Source organism: Fukomys damarensis, unplaced genomic scaffold (genome assembly GCF_012274545.1).
Source record: "Fukomys damarensis isolate Sample0158 unplaced genomic scaffold, DMR_v1.0_HiC HiC_scaffold_33, whole genome shotgun sequence".
NCBI classification, from domain to species: Eukaryota; Metazoa; Chordata; class Mammalia; order Rodentia; family Bathyergidae; genus Fukomys; species Fukomys damarensis.
In genome coordinates, this window is record NW_022900945.1 from 18,460,621 (window position 1) to 18,477,120 (window position 16,500).

At 42.3% G+C, this 16,500-nt stretch overlaps 1 protein-coding gene across 4 annotated transcripts in view; it reads right to left on the reverse strand.

The window, feature by feature from the left end:
• Lpar3 (lysophosphatidic acid receptor 3) overlaps positions 1-16,500 on the reverse strand; it is an 82,175-nt gene that overhangs the window by 58,195 nt on the left and 7,480 nt on the right. Inside the window, exon 1 of one of the 4 annotated variants that reach the window (XM_010636722.2) lies at positions 16,329-16,456. The exons of the other annotated variants lie outside the window; for them this stretch is intronic. The gene's annotated coding sequence lies outside the window, so the exon portion shown is untranslated. Of the gene's footprint in view, positions 1-16,328; positions 16,457-16,500 lie in introns of those variants that run through there. 4 annotated transcript variants of the gene reach the window in all.

Here is a 16,500-nt window from a genome sequence, read left to right on the forward strand (position 1 = left end):
TAAAGTGTTCTGTAAATATTTAAAATTTCTTTAAAAGGAAGGAGATGCTATCAACTTTATTATACTGCAACAATTTCAAAATAAATTATAGTTACTAAAGTATCACAGCTCTTTGCTTCGGTAAAATAAACAGGAATAGCAATCTGCTACAGATGAAACATAAATAGTCGTTGTCTATAACAGAGTATTAGAAGCCTCTGATAAGCTTGAACAAAACTAATACGTTCGTTTTATGGATGCTTGTTAAGGATAGGACTGCTCCCATCTTATTCCATATCATTTCTCACGAGAAAACTAAAACTTTAACTTGGCTGAAGTTTCTTTATGCTGTTTCTTAAGAAGGAGTCTTAAAATCTGGTGCCTGAAACTCTTCTGATCCTCAACCTTTGGTCTTCATGTAGCAGCCAAGTCTCCAAAAACAATCTATACCCATCAGTAAAGGTTCCTGGAGGAGCAGCCACACAGGAGACCAATACCACCTGGTGTGCTTGGGAAGATACCTAGGACAATTGAGAAGTCTGGGTCTCAAGTCATCTTCAGCTCAGAGATGGTGGTACAAGGGGGAAAGCAGCCGAAGCTTAGCTTAGCAGAATAAACAGCTTATTGTGTCCAAGCACAGTGGCGAGCTACTCTGGCAGGGAGGACCCTGCGTGGCACGTCAGCTAGTTCATCTACTGTCCAATGTCCCCTTCGAGTGGGTGGATTTAGAGTCTGTGCTATATACACGCAGCTTCTACCCTAGGGCTTGTTTAATAAACAACTATAATCAAAGGTATTGTTCCCCAGATGTTCCCGATGACTGAAGACTGTCTTAAGCCTCTTGATTAAACAGGAAGGCAGACATGGAAACATACTGAACTAAATAAAGGAGGTGACACATGGATTTCATGTGAGCAGCAAATTCCCTAACTTAGTGGCATCCAAATGTCATGCAAGTCTTTAATTATGTTTACTTTGTCAGTTATAAAATTTTAATCTTTATCTAACTTATTAGGCTAGAAAGGATAAGACACATTAGTTCTTTGACCTTCATAAAAGTAAAAATGCTAGTCAAAATGCTTAGAATTAATGTCATTTATATGTAATAGAACTTCATATATTCTGTGATATAGAAATAATCTTTAGACCACTGTGTAATCACATCTTAGTACTTCCACTGTTGCACGGAGTCAAAAAAGTCAAAATTCAAAGTGTGAATAGTCATAGCTGAAAGCAATATTTTTCTTGCCCAAAGAGCTTTGTCATGTGTAAAAATATTTTTCTTGAAAAATTTCAAAGTGTTCACTTTCACCAAGTGACTTTGCATGAGAAGACAATTGTACTCCTTTTCAGAGTAAAATTTACCAGACTCCCTTGCTCACTCCCATGCATGATGACCTGTCTCCTGCCTCCCATCCTGACAAGGACATTCAGGTGTCTCTTCCTCCTCAGGGTTTGTTCCGCATAATCTCCCATGGTTACCTGCGATCGGTCGCTGTTGACACGCAGTGACTTCTTGTTTCTGGAGATCTTACCTACCCAGGTCAGAGCCTGAATGAATCTTCAAACTTCCCATAGAAAAGGAAAATACTATTTTAAAGGTATGTGGGAAACTATTCTTCTGCTAATCAGAGCTCCAAAGATCCCAAACTCTCCAGGAAGAATGTAATCATTATGGGCTGCAAACAGGTACTAATAAAAAACTAAAAACTAAAAACACAAAACAACCCTAATGCATGGGTTGGGGGTGGAGATCCCAAAGAAGAGCTTCCCTAGTGCTAAACAAGTCAGAGGGACCCCCTGGTAGAATTCCACACTTTGGCGGGGAAGCAAGATTCATCACTGAGAGCTGAGAATTTGGCTTCCTTCCTCGTCCTGCCTGTGTCTCTCTCCCACCTGCACCTGTCTGGTGGTCAAAGCAGTCAGGTCATGTAAGTGAGCATAACAGACATAAGATGCTGTGCCTGCTCTCTCCCGCGACCCTCTCCTCAGCCTGTCCATTTGCTCTGGACCCTGCAGGGCTGGCTCCTGGGGACTGGGTCAACCAGCTTCCTTGCTTTCTAGCTTTTGCCAGAGAGAGGGACAGCATGAGACAGGAAGGAGGGAGGAGGCTGAGGTTAAGATAATGATTTCTTCTGCTCTTTCCTCCCCAAGTGGATATGGGCAGCCTCCCCTTTCTCCCACCCTGGGTTTTCAGCTTGAGGAGCTGCATCCTCTCCTGTCGGTTTCTGTGAACTCTGCCCTCCCTCTATAAATAGCATCCCCCACCAATTACCACTCTGACTGTATCACCTCTTTCCTGTGGAACTCTGCAGCAGGCTGTGCAACCCACATCTCACAGGCTGCATGGAGCCTTGGATAGCTATGGACCCATGGGACCATAAACTTTTAACATTATTATGTGATTTTGTTTCATTTTTATGAGACAGAGTTTTGCCATGCAGTCCAGGCGGGCCTTGAACTCAAGGCAATCCTCCTACATAAGCCTCTGGGGTGCTGGGATTATAAGTATACACCATCGTGCCCAGCATATGATGTGATTTTTGGCAATATTTTTCATGACTCGAGTATACAGAGCTCCATTGTGGACTGAATGGTTATTATTAATAGAAATAATACTGACAATGGAATGCCGTGTAGCACAGTGATAAGTGCAGCTTTGGCGCCCGCCACACACAGGCAAGGCAGGGGACACTTGTGTGTATCACACATAATATGTGCTTGTGAACTCGGCTAACAAAACGCAGTGATTATCAATACTCATATTTAAACATACTTAAATGTGTGTGAGTAGGGAAACAGGCATTTGTTACTATTAAACAGGCATGTCAGTCTTTTTATTTATTAAGCTCAGTCTTCTGTGTTATTTAATAAAATAATTCGTATATTAAACTATAAACAAAGGAAGTTCGAGTATTTATATACATTAACTATGTTATATATTTGATGTGCAGCCCAACTCAATTCCTCTTCATTCAATATGGTCCAGGCAAGCCAAAGGGTCGGACACCTGTGCTCTACTGACTGTACTATACATTTCCTGGCTATAATTAAAACAATGCTGAGAGAAATAAAGATGAACAGATCTTATTCCCAAGGATCACAGTATCACAATTCTTTCTGTGCCCCCAGAGTCCCTGCACACACAGCGAAACCCCAGTGAATTTCCCTGTGTGTAGTGATTCAGTAAGTGAGTGATTTGCCCATGATGTGCACAAAATAAAGGCTGTGTTGTGTGCCAGCAGAGCCCTGTGCACCCAAGTCTATCTCACAAGTGTCCTTCAGTGGCTTAGGTGTTTGTTATGAAAATATATGGTAAATTTTTAAATTAAAGTGATATTACAGTAAAAGATGCATTGCCATGAATATCCCTCAGGATCCCCCCCACCTTGAACACACTTACACATCATTCTTGCCACTTTCTGAAGCAGCTGTAGAAATTCTCTTTTGTGACTATCTATTTACACTGTCATGAGCGCCCTGACGTCCTGAATTGATTCAAAACATTTACCTTTCATTTGGGGAAGAACCAGAAGTCACACAGGGTAAGATCTGGTGAATGAAGTGGCTGAGGACACAATGCAATGTTTTTGCAGAGCCCGCCTTTCTATCAGATGCCACTAGGCAGCAGCACATAGTGGGTTTTATTGATCATACCTTGTAAAGACACTCATGAACAAGAGAGAAGGGTGTGGGTGAAGCCAGGGCAGGGGTATAGGGAAAAAAAAAGAACCAAGATATATCGCGTAAGGGCTGGGGATTTAGCTCAGTGGTACCACCACCTGCCTCACAAGTGGAAGTTCCCCAGTACCAAACAATAAAAGATAGATCATGTAAAGGTACATGATCCCAGTGATAGATGTAACTGTATTGTTTGCTTTAAATGTACCAGTAAACTTAATGGGGGGGAAGACACTCATGAAAGAGGTCTTGAAGAACTGCTTCAGAAAATAGCAAGAAAAATGAGGATAAATGTGTTCAAAGTGAGGGGAAGTAACTTAAGGAGGATTAATGGCAAAGTGTCTTTTATTGTGAATCATTTTTAAAATTTTAAACATTCACCATATATTGTTATTATGTTGTGTATTTCAGGATCAGTTCCAGCTCCATCTGTATTCCTGGTTTTGTATAGCATGGGAAGGATCTAACATGGATTTAAGACTTAATTCTAAGGATTAGCCAGGTTTGAAACAAGGTACTGCAGAGAAGGAAGGAGATTTTTCCTAATGCCTGCGAGGATTGCAAGGTTAGGGTAATGCCCTGCATGCAGCCTGATGTGAGGCAGAAGCAAAACAGACTCTGCTACCTTAAATGTACCAATACAATTAATTAATTTTTTTAAAAAAACAGAACACTTTGTGTGAGCCATTGGCTCATCCTCCACAGAGGCATTTCTGCAGGACAGACAGCCATGGCAGTTGCAGGAGGAGTGTTGTTCTCACAAAAGCTCTGTGGCCTGCAACTTCGACAGCACTATTATAATGGCAGACCCTAGGGACACGAGCAGACAGAGTTCCTGAGTAGACAAAGGACCTTGGGGGCTCAAAGCACCGAGAGGCCACTCGGGAATATGCTCCTCCCTGTTCCATCAGTAGCTTCGTCTTACTGCAACATCCTTACCCACTACTCTTCCAACGTATTCCTTCTAATCAGTACAGAAACATGCTTGGGGAAGATGAGAGCCAATCCTCCACTTTTAGATTCGGACTCTCTTTTAGTTACTGGGAAGTGGGGAGGTGGAGAAACCTTGGATGTTGCGCTATGTAAACATTCTATCTTCACGTCCTCTTTTACCACTAGACTGTGAGCTTCTCCAGGCAAGAACACTTATGTTTGTAGACCTAAAGCTCAGTATTGCAACATGTAGTGTATGCACGAAGAATACTTAACTACTATGTTAGTTAGTTGGTTAGTTTCAGTTAGTCGCTTGAAAGTAGTGGAGATGGAGGGACAGGCATTTAGCTCAGTGGTTCCACCACCTGCCTCCCAAGCATAAAACCCCAAGTTTGATCCCCGGTACTAAAAAAAGAAAGTAGTGGAGATGGGAACCTAATCACATTGTGTTGAATGCTGAATGATGCTTTCATGATACAGAAATAGAAAGAAAGCACAGGCTGTTCTTTTAAAAGAAAATGTGGCTGATAAATATTTGGCACCTGTCCTGCAGCATTCAATACACCTTATTAAATATTTCTGTCTTATTATCACTTGTAAATTTGCTGGGGGAGGAGCTGCTATCCTTCTGCCTTTTTGCTCTTTGAAGCACAAACCCTCTCGGTTGTAGCAGGCACGACTTTTTAATGCATTCAATCTTATTGAATAATTCCCAAATTCTGTTTCCAGTCTTCCTTTTCTTTAGTCTCCCCATGGAAACCAAAAAGAATGAATCCCTTCTCCAAACTCCTCTCCTTCAGCCTCTATGATTGAACTCTCCTGGGCTTTACCCCCACTTCCCTCAGTGTTCTTGTCTCCAGCAGTCATGATGTGACTTAGTTCTCATCCTCTCTTCTCTTTTAATTCCCTTCCACCAAAAAGATGTCTGCTTCAATTATCTCCTTTTGGTGGAGGACCCCAAATAATCACCTTGAGCCTGGACACCTCACTCACCCACTCTATCTCTCATGCTGAGCTCCCACCTGCATGCTGGAAACCCACCTGCATGCCTGGTAGAAAACCAAGAAGATTCACCACAAGGACAGCACGTACACCCTTCGAAGCTTTCAACTTCCTTTGGCTCAGCAGAGGGAGATTATGAATCCACGATAAGCAATTAGGTTTCAACTGCAAGGGTTAAAATTGTGGTGACCTCAGGCCCCCCTAATTGTTTGCAGGCAGCATTAGCTGTCAAATTGGCAGGGTGGTTTGGAAGGGAAGAGCCTCGGTCCAACTCACACAGGCTAGGACATCTGTTCTCCATCTCTCCAGGGTTTTACTGGGTCTCAGGATACACTGGCACAGCCACTGCCACTGAGACGAGGGGTCCTAACTGCGGTAGTATCTCCTATCTTGTGATCTGCTCCTGACCAAGGACTGTGGTCATAGCCTTGTGGATTCTCACTCGGTTCCCAACCTGGGTGTTTGGTTTCTGGACTTCCCCTGAGATTGGATCTCAGCTTCTCTCATGAACTTCCCAGTACTAACCTCACCAAACCACCGGCCTCTAACCGTCAGGCTGCATTAAAGGGCCAGCAGGACCCCAGACTCCATTTCTCAGAAACCCTATTCTGTGGGTTTCTGAACTCAAGGCCATTCTCACTCACTTGCCCATAAGTGTACATGGTCCTGGAACTTCTGTTACAATTATTTCTTTGTATTACATTTTAAATGTGTGTTTTGCAAGACAGCTTGCTACTTTCAGTTTTTCTTTTCTTACAGGGTAATGAACTTGTAGTTCAGCACCTGGACATCCAGATGGATACTTCCTTTTCCTTCTTCCTTCCAGATGGAATGATTTCATGACTAAGTGCTTGCCGATGTAATGGTCACAAATGCAACATGCCGTTCTTGGTCTGCCCCAAAACCAAGAGTTTGCACTCTTGCGTGCTCTCTTCCTTTCCAGCAAGTTGGAACACAGACAAGCTTGTGATCCAGCACTGAGCATTCAGACCAGGGCAGAGCCCTAGGGCGGCACAAATCCAAGCAGCCCATGCGTTAGTGTGCATCAATGAGGAAATAAGTACAGAAACTGAGAATAAATGCTCAGAACGGATTACAGAGATTTGGCATCATTGTGAGTCACAAATACACAATCAATGGACAATCTCTGAACACAGCATAGACCAAAAATACTGGTGTTTCATATTTAAAAAATCAGAAAGAAAACTACAGACTTTGAGAAGCAATTCCCTAGTGGGAGTCAAGGGAATAAAATGAAAGGGACTCTTTGAACCTGTACAACTCACTGCTGGATTCTTCACATGAGAGAAAAATAAACTTCTGTTTTCTTCACGTCACCATATTTGCAGCCTCTCTGCCTAAGAAGCCTGTAGTTCTAGGTGAAAAAGTAGAAAGAAACAATCTGAGCAAGTATTGGCTGCTCCTGGCAGCTTTTAACAAGGTATTACCAGAAAGAGATGGGGTCAGACAAGAATTGTCCTACGTTTGTAAGCAAAGGTGGAGAGGAATGGGCAGTGTCTGGAAACTAAGAAAAATTAACTGCTTTTGCCTCCTTGAAGACCAGGAAGCAGCTCTGTTGCTCATAGACTCTCTCAAAGACCTCTCCATAAGATGAAGAGGAAGATAAAAGAAGGGAGGCCAGAAATTAAGATCAGAGCAAAAGTGCTTCTTACCAGCCACTTCCGGTCTCAAAGGACTTCAAAGTAGATACTACTCAAGAGAAGAAGACAGGGATGGCCCAGGCACTAAAACTGGGAAGTAGGCAAGCATAAGAACTTGATCCAGAATGGGACGTGGATATAGCGATTGGCACGTGGAACGGACTAGAAGCAAACAGACCAGAAGTCTATGAAGTCTGTAAGGAATTGTATTGTCCAGGAAGCCACAGCTTAGCCAGAAAATGCCACGTTCACCTCTGTAGAGAAGCACACGCCTTCCAACACTAACTTCAGACGTGGCCACAGACTGTCAAGAACAGGGAGGGACTCTGTAGGGGACAAAGGGTCTGGGTCACTGGCGGGCCTGACCCCGAGACTAGAAGCAGCGTTTAGCCACAGAAGCTACTCTACTGCTGAGGCAGGGAGGGCTTCACAATTCCTGCCCAGCAGCCTGCACCATCTGTAGCACCTGTTACTGCTACAAGACTCTGATTCTTCCAGAATGGGAATTTTATTGTTTTTCTTATTTCTGTTCCTCCACTGCATGGTGGGTGATAATCAGAACAAAGAAAGGAAATAACACTTTAGTATGGACCTGGGCCACATGTAGACCCATCACTTCCAGCAGTGGCTCAACTCCTGTATCCTGCTGATCTGGCCAGAACCCTTGTCCTTCTTCTTTGAAATTGGCACACTCTCTATAGCAACTGTACAGGATTGCCAAAAACATTAAAGTGAAACTTCGAACATGTAACACAGAATATGCATTAAGTGGCAGAGAATACTTCTCAAGAAAGCTAGGTAACTCCAAATTTCTAAAACTTCAATGAAATATCCAACTGGTGCTCTGGAGGTTTTAACTGCTCATGCTATGACACCTCAGTTTAACAAGGAATGATGAAAAACTAAGCCTCTAACTACTTTAAATAACAGTAGTCCAGGAAAGACTTTCTCCTACCTGAGTACAGGCTCAGTGCCTCAGTGTCTGACCTTCAGATCTGTCATTTTCCTTTTGCTGCTCAGAACATAGCAGGCAGGTAGGAGCAGAAAGGGCAAGCAAGAGCAGAGGAAACACACGGGTAGAAAAACACAAGATTTTCAGTTCAAATAGGCAAGTGATCTAGAGAGTGTAGCTCTCACAGCAAGCATCATGCTCAATCGTGAAAACCTGCTCTCTACGATCAGGACCAAGGCAAGGATATCCCCTCTTAACACTTCTATTCAACATTTTAGCCAGAGCGATTAGGCAAAAGGTAATAAAAGGTCATCTGTGTATACAGATTAGAGAGGAAGATGTACATTGACGTCTGTTTGCAGATGGTGTGATCTTACATGTAAAACACATCACAAACTCAAAAAAGACATCACTTGGAACTAATACACTAGGTCAGTAAAGTGCAAAACATAAAAGGAACATATAAGTCTGCTGCATTTCTATACACTAGCAATAAACAATCTAAAACAGAAACCAAGAAAGCAATTATTAAATTTACAATGGCATCAAAAAAGAATAAAACACAAGAAAGAAACTTAACCTAGGAGATAAAGGACTTTTACACAGAAAAATGTAAAACACTAATGAAAGAAATAAAGAAGATGCAGATAAATGGAAAGCCATCTCATGTTCATGGACCAGAAGACTCAATATTGTTAAACTATTCCACAAGACCCAAAGTGATCTACAGATTTAATGTAATCCTTATCAAAATCCCAAAGGCAATTTTTACAGAAATATGAGAAAAAAAATCCTAAAATTCATATGGAACCACATTGGGCTCCGAATAGCAAAAACAATCTTGAGAAAGAACAAAGCTAGAGGCCTCACACTTCCTCATCTCAAACTGTATTACAAAGCTACAATTATTAAAATAGTGTGGACTGGCATAAATAAAGAGATATAGACCAATGCAACCGAGTAAAGATCCCAGAAATAAACTCATCAAGTGTATCTTCTACAAGAGTGCCATGAATATCAATGAAGAAAAGGTACTCTCTTCACCAAATGGTTCTGGAAAGATTGGATACTCTCTTGCAAAGGTGCATGAATTCTGGAGCTGACAAGCCTATTTAAAGATTTTCTTACCAGCAAGTCAGCCTCTCTGAGCTTTAATTTTCTTCAAAATGGGTGTAATAACACCTTCTTCCTAAGCCCACTGAGAAATTTAAATAAAATAGCCTCTGATACTTAGTGCTAGTTTGATTACAAATTATTATCGGTAGGGCCTGGATAAAGTTATTTAACTTTTTAGCCTCAATCCATGTTTTGTGAATGAAAATCTAACAAGTTATTGGCATGAAGAGAGTGACATAGCAAATGTAAAGACCTCATGACTCCTGGGTTAGTGGAGTTGGGAGTACACAGGGAGCTCCAGGGGGAGCCTGCTCCCAAGAGGTAGGGAAAGGGGCCCACAACAGAGACTATAAAGGAATCACCTCCCTCAGACAGGGTGGATCACCAGAATAACTGCGAAGCCAAAGCTTTCTCTACTCCCTGCTCAGAGTCACTGGTGGTATTTTCTTACTTCCACAGAAAATATTTAGTCTGAGATGAATATGTATAAACCAGAAGGAGGGAGTCAGGCAGCTGGGCTGAAAACTGACGTTTAACATTCTAACTACAGATGTTCCATAGCTTGTTATGGTTGGATTTATGGTTTTATGACTTTACGGTGCTGCACAAATAATATACATTCAGTTGAAACTGCACTTTGAATTTTGAACCTGATTTCTTCCTGGGCTGGTAATAGGCATTAGAATACTGTTTTGATGCTGAGAAGGGGCAGCAAGGCACAAATGACGGAAAACTGTGCTGCGTGGCTAAGCTAGAAGGTTCAGTAGATTAGGTGCACTAAATACATTTTGAACCTACAATATTTTCCACTTAGGATGGATTTATCAGAACTCCAGCCCATGGTAGGTCAAGGAGCATTTGTCCACTATGACACGTCCTCTAGATCTCTCTAGGGAGATCTTAGAGTAGCCCATCAGGATACAGTCACAGTACACCAGACAGCTTCACGGTGGAGGCCCATCTCTTTCCACATCTGATCAGTGAGATGGGCAGTGCAGAGTCTCCACCTCACAGGAACAGGGAGACAGATTCACTCTGATCTGCTCTCCCCCTGGCCCGGGCTCTTTTCACCACACTGATCATGGGAGCCTCCTTTTGGTAGCCAATCCTCTACTTCCATGAGAAATGAAATCTGCACATTTGTTCTCCATATTGACAATAATGCCTTTTACCGACATTTACTGATTCTAGAAGACACATAATTTGATTGTAGTAAATGTCAATAAAAATTTGTAAGTGCATCTTTCTTAGAATTTGTGATACAAATTCATGGGGGAATCCATGCGATCAAATGAAAGTATCAAACTCTAAACACATGAGAGAAAGCAGCAATGATTAGTATGTTGCCTGTTTCAGAGAAAGCCCTGAAGTTGGTTTATATCTAGCATGATGAACAATCTAAACTTAACACTATTTTTCTAAAATATTTTATTTTCCTATCAACAAAACAGAGTGTACTAGTTGAACAAGCCTACAGATTTCAACCCTCTGACTGTGAGAAATTAGGGTGGAAATAACCTGAGGAAGACTAATGACTATTTGGTAACAATCAGTTACCAGAATTGCTGCCTTTCCTCTTCATTTCCCCCATCAGATGCTCCTGGCCCTTGTTTTGCTATGTGCACACAGGGCTCCAGGTGTGTAATGGAGAAGTTCCACTGGACCTGGTAGAATGGATTCTTTCCAATCAGTGATTCTTCTCATCCTTATCCAGTTAACACTGGAGATGTACAACAATATCTACATGAAATGCCTTCAGTAAGCTTGGAATCCTGAGCAGTGGATTTCCAGCTAGTGTTAAGCCTCTCCCGCTCTCAGAAACACCTGGCAGATGTAGAGATATTGACGATCATCACAGCTGGGGTTGCTGTTTGTATCTACTGAGTAGAAGCCACGGGTGCTGCCTGACATGCGCAGGGCAGCCGCCCAGCAAAGAAGTATACAGTCTGAGATGTCAGAAGTGCCAAGCCTTTGGAATTCTTCCCTAGTGGGTGAGATGAGTCAGAAAGCCACACTACAGGGATAAGAGTGGTAGGGCTGAAGCAGAGATAAAATAAAGAGCTTTTAGATAGATAGCATTTAAAGAGATGAATAATACTCTTGTATGACAAGGATATAATAAAAGAGGAACTTTCATAATGTTGCTAAGAATGCAAACTGATATTTGGGGGAGGGCAATTTGGCAATGTATATCCAAAGACATAAAAATACACGCTACTCCTACCCTTGTTTTCCTCCTATTTCCATTTTCTTTTCTCTTCTCTTCCTTCTTCTTTTCTTCCCTCCCCAAACAGCGTGGTCATCATGTGGCTAAGAATGTAATAGAGTGACAGGGAGTGTGGGCAGGTGCCCACACGGAGCAGTGAGCCAGAGGCCCCAGAGGCTGATGATGAAGCTGCGCAGTGACACAAGTTAGCAGGTGCAGCAGCCATGGAACTTGGGCATGGTCAATGGTAGAATAGGGAAACACACTACCAGAAATATGCTCTCAAAGTATTCAGAATAAAGACTGATGATTATATATGATACATATTTTTATATTGAAATTATAGATATTACACATATATGGTATACATTTTATATTGAAATCATAGACACAGGGCTGGGGATTTAGCTCAGTGGTTCCGCTGCCTGCCTTGCAAGCACAAGGACCTGAGTTCCATCCCTGGTACCAAAAGAAAAGAAATTGCAGACATATATGGATATATGATATACATTTTATTTTGAAATTATATACTTATATACCTATATCCACAGAGAGAGACATAGGGAAATGGAAACAAGTTGATATTTTGATTGCAATCTCACAAGAACATAAAAAAAATGATTATACAGTTGTCCCTTGGTATCTTTGAGGAGTTCGTTTTGGAACATCTATGGATGTTACCAAAATCCATGTACAGTATTCAAACTGTTATATAAGCAGCACAGTGTTTGCCTATGACTCTACACATCCGTCCTATACATTCAATCATCTCTGTTTTACTTATAATCAATACCTAATAAAATGCAAATGCTATATAAATAGTTATAATCTATTTGTTGGGGAATATAGAAATGAAAAGAGTCTGTATGTACTCTGTACAGACATTTTTTCCTGAACGTTTTTGATCCAGGGTTCTTTGAAGCTGTGATTGTGGAAACCATGGAGAGGGATGAGGTTCACTACAGTGTTTGTCCAGAGAAAGAGTCCCTAGGCAAAGGACTGACGTTAAAAGTCCAGCAGGACAGGAGGCAAATGATTTGTCGATGTCCTCCCAATAGCCCTTATAATTGATTTTTTGCTTCAGTAATGAGTCACTCACTGCTAAGGCTATGAGCCTTAATTGTGGATTTCTAGTTTCCTTCGGGAGTGAAGGCCTCTGACTGACTAACACGGTCTGAAGACGTCTGGAGAAAGCACCAGAATTTCTATAAAGGGTGGGAATTGCAGCAACCTGGCTTAAAAGAGAGAGCAGAGGCTTGCTTAAAACAAGCACACTGCTTTCATTCATACTGCTTTATTTGCTTGAAGGTCTTTGGGTAATTGGTGCATTTAGCGGAGAGGGGCTAATGTGTTTTCCAATCCAGCTCTGCCATCCGCCAAGCCATTCCTTGATAACACCACAAATCCATACGTGGCTGATTCAAGGTCAGGGCTAGCAGAAGCACCAGCTGAATCTCCAGGGAATGAGGAATACTTAGGCCTAGCTGATGAGTAATTAGAAGGGCTGACTAGCATTCTCAGAAATGGCTGGGGCAGGCAGTACTGGGAGGGTCGTTTTCCAGAGTGACAGTCAGCCTGGCCCAAACTAAGGTGTAGCAATGATTCACACATGAAGAGGAGAGACAGGGTTCACGGGTGTGAGGCAGGGTCAGGGGTCACACACAGTGACTAGGTGGACAGGACAGCAGCCTAGGGGCCAGGAGCTGCAGAGGTCATCCGGGAAGGGAAGAGGACACAGGCCTGGGGGACAGTGAACAGGCAGAGGGGTACAAAGTCAGGATGCTGGAACCTTTCTCTTAGTGGCTGGCTCCCAGCCAGACGGAGCCACATATACTTTTCACAAAGAATGAAATAATTGTTAGACTGTCTCAGGCCCGGAACATTTTGAGTCATGCTCTTACCCTGTAGATCTCCATAATAGCAAGAAAGCACCGAGAAGAAGGATGGTGGAGGTGCAGCCTGATTCAGGGTCCAATGATTGACACTGCCACTCTGTTCCTGGCCTATTGAGTGTGTATCTAGCTCTTTGTTTTTGTCTGCTAAGGCCTGCAGTGAGCCGACCGTAGAGTACTAGTAATTTTAAGAAGGAGTTAAAATTTCTTTATAACTTTGTCCCATACCTTCGATTGTTCCAGAATTAATCTTCCTCTCGAATTCCCCACAGAGAAGTTTCTCAACCTCTCGTTACAGTTTTCTCCTAATAGTCTAGCATGACTTCAGAGAACAGGAGAAAGGGATGTGAATGAACCGCAGAAATCCTACATAGCAACAAGATACCCACATGGAGACCCTGCCCCCCAGGTAGTCAGCGCTAAGTGAGCCTGCCTGAAATATCCTACACCTGGATGTCCTGCCTCTTTAAGTTTAATATTTCTATGACCTTTCATAAACGTGGCTTAAAGGACCCCACCAAAAACTCACACAGACAGGCAGAAAAGGAATGATTTTTCCCCTTGTGTAAATGATGAAACCGATTCAAGTATAACAAGTAATATATTCAAGGAAACACAAGGATAACAAGTAATATATTCAAAGAAACAAGTGGTCACAAAAGTGGAGCTGGGATTAAAATCCAGACTCCTGTAGTCCATTCAAGCTCATCATTTGTAAAAGCACAAACTCGGTGTTTATGCAAACAGCTCCACAATCTCTCGCCTTTCCATCCACAGCAGGATGTAGCTCGGGGGGACTCCCACTACATACAAAATCCAGGACAAGAGACAAATGATCATCGAGGCCCCAAAGGAGGCCCCATTCCTGCAGAAGGAGTGGAGCAAGGGAGAAGCACAAGGCCCATGGTCAGGAAAAAGGACAGCATGTAAGAAAAGCATGCACAGCATCTCTAAATCACCCAGACTGTGAGAATCTATCTTCATGCGCTCATCACATACATTTGTGTACATAAATGTCAATACTTCAGTGTTTACTGAAGAGAAAGAGAGCAGCCATTATTTAAGAAGTACTTCCTGAATATCAGAGAAGCATCTTAAATTCTTTCTCTTTGAATCTTGGGAGGTAGATATAATCTTCTTCTTTTTTTTTGTTTTACAGAGGATGAAATTAAGGATTAGTAGATGAAACAATGTGTCCAAGGTCACAAAGCCTGGCAGGAACAAAGGCTACTCTGACTGCGAACCATTGCTCTTCCCTTTATCCCACATTAATAAGGCCTTGGGCCTGGTCTCTGTCATTTAAAAAGCTTACAGTCAGACTTAACCACCTTGTTGGGTATAATCACAGGTCAGAAAGCATTTGAACTAATGTATGCTCCAAGGAGAATGCTAATGGGTAAACTGAGTTACAGTAATTTCCACTCGAGTTATAACAATTCCCCTTGCCCCCAGCCCAAAGAAATAAGAGGTTAGGATTAGGTTGCGGTGGATTGCTGCTCCTCAGCAAGGAGCAGGGAAACTTGGAGGAGAAGCAGCCAGTCACAGGCATGTGTGTTCAACTGACTCTGAAAGCGTGTGCCTAAGTGGCTACCTGGTTACAACCCTGTGCATCCACTGTGTGTCTTTGAAAACTGAGATAGCGGTTTAACTTGTAGCATCTCCAATAGATTCCGATGAGCATTCATGCAAAATAATCATATATTTTTGTGTTTTTCATTTCAGTCTTCATTCACAGAAAACATACGCAGTTCTGTTCTATCAAACATCTTGTGAAACAACCAGATACCCAAAATAGATCTGATCTGCTATAGTCTAATGGTTGATGAATGCATTGGTCAGATTTAGAAAAAGAAGTGTGTCATCTGATAAAATCAAAGCCTCAAAGTTTTGAATTCTGAAGATGAAAAAAAAAAGAAGAAAAATTTGTCAATATTGTCTATTTTACTCGTCACATGGTCGTGACAATTAACACAAGTGTTGTCCAGATGGTTAGATGTCTAGGACCCTACATGACACCGGGTCCATAGTCTCAAGGCACAAGAAGGGTTATCTCAAGTACACAACCATCAGTGGAAGAATTTGCTTGCTGGACTACTTAGAATAGCTCAGTCTGTTCATACAAGCATGATACTAGTAGAACCAAAGTTGTGTGTTTCGAACTGTATCATTTCTGGACAAGAAAAAAGAAGAAAATTCTATTGACTGACTCTGGCCACTACACAAACTTGGATTCAATGTCTCAAGGGAAGCAGAGTTAGAAATCGACAGGAAGTCCCTAGAAAACACAAGGGTTCTCCTTAGCAACACAGAAGCTCGTGCATTAATGAAATGCAATAATTCATGCAAGGAATGGTCTTCTACTTGCAAAGAAAAGACTGTGACTGATGTTCACTTAAAGTAGTCTCCTACTTACAGAAGACAGGCAGGAACCCTCAGAAGCCAAGTGACCCTTTCCTTCTGAAGTGACATTCCAAGACCAGGTAATGAGAAGTGTCACAACGACAATGGCAATTTTGCGGGAAACATTCCGTGAAAATTATTCTGTTTAAAAACCGATCAACAAATGCTTCTGAGGGCCGTTTTAATGATTACCTTAATAAGACCAAATTGCTTCCAATATTCACAGTCACTCTGAGTTACATGCTTGAGAAATTTCTAAGCAAGTTTGGGTAGTTGCAACTTGCTGAGGAAAAGCAATAAAGTAGCAGTCCTGAGAAACAAAGCGCCCTTGTCTGCCAGTAGCCAGGGGGACGCGCGACTTTCACTTACTCATCCACCAGAACCCTGAGACCCTTAAAAGTTTCTTTAGATGCCTTCACGCGGTTTCTAACCGACACACCATCGTACCAGTGTGTAACGGGGGGCAGAAAAACATGATCCCCCGCAAGCTCCACGGGAAAACCAACCTGGGTTTCCTCATCGTCCACGGCCCTCAGAGCCGGTTTTAAGAAGACACCTGTGCCCAGACCATAGCCCACAGTCCACAGTCCACAGTCCACAGCCCAGAGCGCTGACGGTCACAGCTCCGAGTTTGCATCGCGATTGCTTTTTGCTCCCGGAGAGGAAAAAAAAAAAAAA